This window comes from Pristiophorus japonicus, unplaced genomic scaffold (genome assembly GCF_044704955.1).
Source record: "Pristiophorus japonicus isolate sPriJap1 unplaced genomic scaffold, sPriJap1.hap1 HAP1_SCAFFOLD_99, whole genome shotgun sequence".
In the NCBI taxonomy this organism is placed as follows: Eukaryota; Metazoa; Chordata; class Chondrichthyes; family Pristiophoridae; genus Pristiophorus; species Pristiophorus japonicus.
Genome location: NW_027254919.1, coordinates 2,221,997 through 2,230,263, shown reverse-complemented (window position 1 = coordinate 2,230,263; position 8,267 = coordinate 2,221,997). Strand labels below are relative to the sequence as shown.

At 46.6% G+C, this 8,267-nt stretch overlaps 1 non-coding gene across 1 annotated transcript; it reads left to right on the top strand.

The window, feature by feature from the left end:
• The first annotated feature begins 1,029 nt into the window (after window positions 1–1,029).
• Window positions 1,030–1,101, top strand: trnaq-uug (transfer RNA glutamine (anticodon UUG)). Its single transcript has one exon. It is a non-coding gene; the product is annotated as a tRNA-Gln (tRNA).
• Window positions 1,102–8,267: the final 7,166 nt, after the last annotated feature.

Below are 8,267 nucleotides of genomic sequence, written 5' to 3'. Positions count from 1 at the left end.
GTGAAGGAACTGAGTGTAATATCTCCAAGGTTGCAGATGACACTAAACTGGGTGACAGTGTGAGCTGTGAGGAGGTTGCTAAGAGGCTGCAGGGTGATTTGGACAGGTTAGATGAGTGGGTAAATGCATGGCAGATGCAGTACAATGTGGATAAATGTGAGGTTATCCATTTTGGGGGCAAAATCACAAAGGCAGAATATTATCTGAATGGCGACAGATTAGGAAAAGGGGAGGTGCAACGAGACCTGGTTGTCATGGTACATCAGTCATTGAAGGTTGGCATGCAGGTACAGCAGGCGGTGAAGAAGGCAAATGGCATGTTGGCCTTCATAGCGAGGGGATTTGTGTACAGGTGCAGGGAGGTGTTACTAAGTTGTACAGGGCCTTGGTGAGGCCACACCTGGAGTATTGTGCACAGTTTTGGTCTCCGAACTTGAGGAAGGACATTCTTGCTATTGAGGGAGTGCAGCGAAGATTCACCAGACTGATTCCCGGGATAGTGGGACTGACCTATCAAGAAAGACTGGCTCAACTGGGTTTGTATTCACTGGAGTTCAGAAGAATGAGAGGGGACCTCATAGAAACGTTTAAAATTCTGATGGGCTTAGACAGGGTAGATACAGGAAGAATGTTCCCAATGTTGGGGAAGTCCAGAACCAAGAGTCACAGTCCAAGGATAAGGGGTAAGCCATTTAGGACCGAGATGAGGAGAAACTTCTTCACCCAGAGAGTGGTGAACCTGTGGAATTCTCTATCACTGGAAGTTGTTGAGACTAATTCACTAAATATATTCAAAAAGTAATTAGATATCGACCTTACCACTAGGGGGATCAAGGCGAGAAAGCAGGAATGGGGTACTGAAGTTGCATGTTCAGCCACAAACTCATTGAATGGCGGTGCAGGCTCGAAGGGCCGAATGGCCTACTCCTGCACCTATTTCCCATGTCTCCATATTTCAATGAGCCGAACTGTAATGTTGGAGATGATTTTGTTGATTTTGAGAAATGTTTCAAATGTTTTGGCATAGTTGGTTCGGTGGTGTAATGTTGAGCACTCTGGACTTTGAATCCAGTGATTTGAGTTCAAATCTCAGTCGAACCTGAATGTTTGTTGTCCCAGCTGCTGAAAATTCAGGCCAAACATGTAAAAGACTGCTGGTGGGCAGTTTTGTTACCTTTGTCATTGATGCTTGATCTGCAAGTCTCATTTTCAAATCATGTGTTCAACCGGCAGTTACCTGTTCCAATCAGCAGAGTCGAAATTAGTTTCTGTTTCATGCTGCCTTTGCACCCTCAAAGCCTCCCTGATAAAGTGCAACATCCCCACCGACACCTGGGGGTCCCTGGCCAAAGACCGCCCTAAGTGGAGGAAGTGCATCCGGGAGGGCGCTGAGCACCTGAAGTCTCGTCGCTGAGAGCATGCAGAAAGCAAGCGCAGGCAGCGGAAGGAGCGTGCGGCAAACCAGTCCCACCCTCCCCTTCCCTCAACCACTGTCTGTCCCATCTGTGACAGGGACTGTAATTCACGTATTGGACTGTTCAGTCAACTGAGAACTCACTTTTAGATGGAAGCAAGTCTTCCTCGATTCCGAGGGACTGCCTATGATGACACTGACGTGAGGCGGCCCAGGAGCGTGGATCTCCCGTGAAATTCATAGATTTTTTGCAGCCTTCCGCCCACTGATAGCCTCTGCGCAAAATTTATACCCCATTGCATGAGCTGGAAAAGTGATTGTCTAATCGCAGGGATTGAAATTGTAGATAGCAGCGATGCAATGTCTGTGTTCCTAATTCGCAAACTTTCAACTCTCCTCTCTGTATCCTTTTTTAAGCACTCGATGATTTGAGTCACAAAGCAGGGAAGTGATAAGATTAAAGGAGTGCAGGTCCACAGATCCATGAAGGTAGCAGGCCAGGTGGATAAGGTGTTTAAGAAGGCAGACGTAATACTGGCCTTTATTAGTCGAGGCGTGGAATACAAGAACAAGGGAGGTTATGCTTGAACTGTAGAAAACACTGGTTAGGCCACAGCTGGAGTACTGCGTGCAGTTCTGGTCACCACATTACAGGAACGATGTGATTGCATTGAAGAGGGTGCAGAGGAGATTTACCAGGATGTTGCCTGGACTGGAGAATTTTAGCGATGAGGAAAGATTGGAGAGGCTGGGTCTCTTTTCCTTGGGACAGAGGAGGCTGAGGGGAGACCTGATTGAGGTGTATAAAATGATGAGGGGCCTGGATAGAGTGGATAGGAAGGAGCTGTTTCCCTGGGCAGAGGGGTCAACAACCAGGGGGCGTGGATTGAAAGTAATTGGGGAGAGGTTTAGAGGGAAATTTCTTCACCCAGAGGGTGGTGGGGGTCTGGGGCCTGAAAGGGAGGTAGAGGCAGAAACCCTCACCACATTTGGATGTGCAGCTTGAAGTGCCGTATCCTACAGGGCGAGGGAGCGAAAGCGTGAAAGTGGGATTAGGCTGGGATGGCTCTTGGTTGGCCGGCGCAGACACAATGGGCTGAAATGTCCTCCTTCAGTGCTATAAACTTCTTTGATTCTACGATGATATCTGCTCTGTACATCAAGTGGAGAAAGAAAGCAGTGGGAGTGGGAGATCAAGGCCGAACGTAAAAGCAAAGAAGTAAAAAGAAATCAAAGTGTGACGTCACAGCCAAGCGGGTAAGTGATTGGCTGGTTGATTGGTGAGAAGGTTTTCTTTTTTCTTTCTCTTTTTTTCTTTTCTTATCACGAGGTAACCTTGGGCATTGTTGCCAAATTAAGTTAATTCAAGGGTTAAGTCATGGCAGGAGAGCCCAGACCCATGTCATGCTCCTGTGCGATGTGGGAAATCAGGGACGCTGCCAGTGTCCCTGACTACTATGTGTAGAGGAAGTGTATCCAGCTGCAGCACCTGACAGACTGCATTGTGGCACTGGAGCTGCGCATTGACACACTCTGGAGCAAACGTGATGCTGATGATGTCGTGAATAGCACGTTTAGTGAGTTGGTCACACCACAGGTAAAGGTTACACAGGCAGATAGGGAATGGGTGACCATCAGGCAGAGCAGTGGAAGGAAGATAGTGCAGGGGTCCCCTGAGGTCATCTCCCTCCAAAACAGATACACCATTTTGGGTACTGTTGGGGGGGATGACTCATCAGGGGAAGGTAGCAGCAGCCAAGTTCATGGCACCATGGGTGTCTCCTGCACAGGAGGCCAGGAAAAAGAGTGGGAGAGCTATCGTGATAAGGGATTCTATTTTAAGGGGAATAGATAGGCGTTTCTGTGGACGCAACCGAGACTCCAGGATGGTATGTTGCCTCCCTGCTGCAAGGGTCAAGGACGTCTCGGAGCAGCTGCAGGACATTCTTGAGGGGAAGGGTGAACAGCCGTTTGACGTGATGCATATAGGCACCAATGATATCGGTAGAAAACGGGATGAGGTTCTATAAGCTGACTTTAGGGCGATAGGAGTTAAATTAAAAAGTAGGACCTCAAAGGTAGTAATATCAGGATTGCTACCAGTGCCACGTGCAGAGTAGGAATCACAGAATAGCTCGGATGAATACGTGGCTTGAGCAGTGGTGCAGAAGGGAGGGATTCAAATTCCTGGGACATTGGAACCAGTTCTGGGGGAGGTGGAACCAGTGCAAACCGGACGGTCTGTAGCTGGGCAGGACTGGAACCGATGTCCTAGGGGGAGTGTTTGCTAGTGCTGTTGGGGACGGTTTTAACTAATATGGCAGAGGGATGGGAATCTATGCAGGGAGACAGATGAAAATAAAATGGGGGCAGAAGCAAAAGGTAGAAAGGAGATAAGAAAAAGTGGAGGGCAGAAAAAGCAAAGGCAAATATCAAAAAGGGCCACATAACAATATAAATCTGAAAGAACAAAGAGTGTAAAAAAACAAGCCTGAAGACTCTGTGTCAATGTGAGGAGCATTCGTAATAAGGTGGATGAATTAACTACGCAGATAGCTGTTAACAAATATGATGTAATTGGCATCACAGAGACATGGCTCCAGGGTGACCAAGGCTGAGAACTCAACATCCAGGGGTATTCAACATTCAGGAAGGATAGACAGAGAGAAAAAAGAGTGGGGGTAGTGTTGCCGGTTAAACAGGAGATTAAAGCAATAGTAAGGAAGGACATTAGCTTGGATGATGTGGAATCTGTATGGGTAGAGCTGCGGAACAGCAAAGGGCAGAAAACAATAGTGGGAGTTGTGTACAGACCACCAAACAGTAGTAGTGATGTCGGGGAGGAAATTAGGGATGCGTGCAATAAAGGTACAGCAGTTATCACGGGTGACTTTAATCTACATATTGATTGGGCTAGCCAAACTGGTAGCAATACGGTGGAGGAGGATTTCCTGGAGTGTATTAGGGATGGTTTACTAGACCAATATGTCGAGGAACCAACTAGGGAGCGGGCCATCCGAGACTGGGCGTTGTGTTATGAGAGAGAATTAATTAGCAATCTCGTTGTGCGAGGCCCCTTGGGGAAGAGAGACCATAATATGGTAGAATTCTTCATTAAGCTGGAGAGTGACACAGTTTGTTCAGAGACTAGGGTCCTGAACTTAAGGAAAAGTAACTTCGTGGTACGAGATGTGAATTGGCTAGAATAGACTGGCGAGTGATACTAAAAGGGTTGACGGTGGATAGGCAATGGCAGACATTTAAAGATCACACGGATGAACTTCAACAATTGTACATTCCTGTCGAGTGTAAAAATGAAACAGGGATGGTAGTTCAACCGTGGCTAACAAGGGAAATTAGGGATAATGTTAAATCCAAGGAAGAGGCATATCAATTGGCCAGAAAAAGCAGCATACCTGAGGACTGGGAGAAATTTAGAATTCAGCAGAGGAGGACAAAGGGTTTAATTATGGGTGTAAGCTTGCAGGGAACATAAAAACTGACTGCAAAAGCTTCCATAGATATGTGAAGAGAAAAAGATTAGTGAAAACAAATGTAGGTCCTTTGCAATCAAAATTAGGTGAATTTATAATGGGGAACAAAGAAATGGCAGAACAATTGAATAAATACTTTGGTTCTGTCTTCACGAAGGGAGACACAAATAACCTTCCGGAAATACGAGGGGACCGAGGGTCTAGCGAGAAGGAGGAACTGAAGGAAATCCTTATTAGGCTGGAAATTGTGTTAGGGAAATTGATGGGATTGAAGGTCGATAAATCCCCGGGGTCTTATCGTCTGCATCCCAGAGTACTTAAGGAAGTGGCCCTAGAAATAGTGGATGCATTGGTGGTCATTTTCCATCATTCTAAAGACTCTGGATCAGTTCTTATGGATTGCATGGTAGCTAATGTAACCCCACTTTTTAAAAAAGGAGGGAGAGAGAAAACGGTTAGCCTGACATCAGTAGTGGGGAAAATGTTGGAATCAATTATTAAAAATGTAATAGCAGCACATTTGCAAAGCAGTGACAGAATTGGGCCAAGTCAGCATGAATTTATGAAAGGGAAATCATGCTTGACAAATCTTAGAAGCATAGCAACATAGAAACATAGAAACATAGAAATTAACAGCGCAGAAGGAGGTCATTCCGGCCCATTGTGTCCGCGCCGGCCGACAAAGAGCCGCACGGCCCTCGGTCAGCAGCCCTGAAGGTTACATATAAACCTATGAACAATGACGGAAAGACAAAGAGCACCCAGCCCAACCAGTCCACCTCACACAACTGCAACACCCCTTATACTGAAACATTCTACACTCCACCCCAACCGGAGTCATGTGATCTCCTGGGAGAAGCAAAAACCAGATAAAAACCCAGGCCAATTTAGGGAGAAAAATTCTGGGAAAATTCCTCTCCGACCCATCCAGGCGATCGACACTAGTCCAGGAGATCACCCTGGCCGTATTCGATTCCCTGCAGTACTTACCGTTATATCTGCTCCGTCCATCAAAAGGTCATCCAGTCCAATCCCAATTACCAGCTCTAGGTCCGTAACCCTGCAGGTTACTGCACTTTAAGCGTCCATCCAACCATCTCTTAAAAGTGGTGAGGGTTTCTGCATCCACCACTCTTCCAGGCAGCGAGTTCCAGATCCCCACAACCCTCTGTGCAAAGAAGCTCCCCGTCAAATCCCCTCGAAACCTTCCACCAACCACTTTAAAACTATGCCCCCTCATAATAGACCCTCTAGCAATGGAAATAGACCCTTCCTATCCACTATGTCCAGGTCCCTCAATATTTTGTACACCTCAATGAGGTCTTCTCTCAACCTCCTCTGTTCCAATGAGAACAAACCCAGCCTGTCCAATCTGTCCTCATAACTAAGATTCTCCATTCCAGGCAGCATGCAAGTAAATCTCCTCTGCACCCTCTCGAGTGTAATCACGTCCTTCCTATAATACGACGACCAGAACTGCACGCAGTACTCCAGCTGTGGTCTAACCAAAGTATTATACAATTTAAGCATAGCCTCCCTGGTCTTATATTCTATGCCTCGGCCAATAAAGGCAAGCATTCTGTATACCTTCTTAACCACCTTATCCACCTGGCCTGCTACTTTCAGGGATCTGTGGACAAGCACTCCAAGGTCCCTTTGTTCAGCTACACAATTAAGTGGCCTATCGCTTAATGTGTATACCCTTTCCTTATTAACCTTCCCAAAGTGCATCACCTCACACTTCTCTGAATTAAATGATATCAATCTACTGGTCAGGTGGGCAGAGCAGTGGCAAATGGTTTAGGACTGAGATGAGGAGCAACTTCTTGTCCCAGAGGGTTGTAAATCTGTGGAATTCTCTGCCCCAGAGAGCTGTGGAGGCTGGGTCATTGAATAAATGTAAGGCGGAGATAGACGGATTTTTGAGCGATAAGGGAGTGAAGGGTTATGGGGAGCGGGCGGGGAAGTGGAGCTGAGTCCATGATCAGATCAGCCGTGAACTTATTGAATGGCGGAGCAGGCTCGAGGGGCCGAATGGCCGACTCCTGCCCCTATTTCTGATGTTCAGACGTAAAGGGTCTTGATCGGAATCCATATTGGGTTTGCCTTAAGACTTGGGCATTGATCCTCTGCCTGTCTTGTATGGGGAGAAAAGCAGATGTCTCGAGGGTTAACAGAGAGATCGTTTGCTTAAATGTTGATTGCATTCCGTGAATATAAAGGATTATGGAGCGACGTGTCGGAGACAATTCCAATTTTCAAAGGATATGATGGGTTGCACAGCGAGGAACAATTTAATCGGGAGGGGGATTCACGAGCAGGGTTAAAAGGAGAGGTATGTCATTCAGGAGCGATACCTCTTCACTCAGCAATTGGCAGACGTTTTGAAATCTCGCCCCCAGAATGCATAGGAGTTGGGACAATTGTCTCCTGACATGGTAGGACTTTAGAAGAAAAATCAGAGCAAGTTATTATTTAAATGGAGAAAGATTGCAAAGTGCCGCAGTACAGCGGGACCTGGGGGTCCTTGTACATGAAACACCAAAGGATAGTATGCAGGTTCAGCAAGTGATCAGGAAGGCCAATGGTATCTTGGCCTTTATTGCAAACGGGATGGAGTATAAAAGCAGGGAAGTCTTGCTACAGTTATACAGGGTATTGGTGAGGCCACACCTGGAATACTGCGTGCATTTTTGGTTTCCATATTTACGAAAGGATATACTTGCTTTGGAGGCTGTTCAGAGAAGGTTCACTCGGTTGATTCCGGAGATGAGGGGGTTCACTTAAGAGGAAAGGTTGAGTAGGTTGGGCCTCTACTCATTGGAGTTCAGAAGAATGAGAGGTGATCTTATTGAAACATATAAGATAATGAGGGGGCTTGACAAGATGGATGCAGAGAGGATGTTTCCACTCATAGGGGAAAATAAAACTAGGGGACACAGTCTCAGAATAAGGGGCCGCCCATTTAAAACTGAAATGAGGAGAAATTTCTTCTCAGAGAGTTGTAAATCTGCGGAATTCGCTGTCTCAGAGAGCTGTGGAAGCTGGACATTGAATAAATTTAAGACAGAAAGAGCCAGTTTCTTAAACGATAAGGGGATAAGGGGAGCGGGCGGGGAAGTGGAGCTGAGTCCATGATCGGATCAGCCATGATCTTATTGAATGGCGGAGCAGGCTCGAGGGGCCTTATGGCCTACTCCTGCTCCTATTTCTTATGTTCTTATGTCCTTTATGTTGATATGAACATACTGTGTTTGCTGTAGGCCACTGATGTTTTTAAAAATTAGGTCCTGGGATGTGGGCATTCCTGGCAAGGCCAGAGTTTATTACCCAACCCCCTTCTGAACCGCTGCAATCCA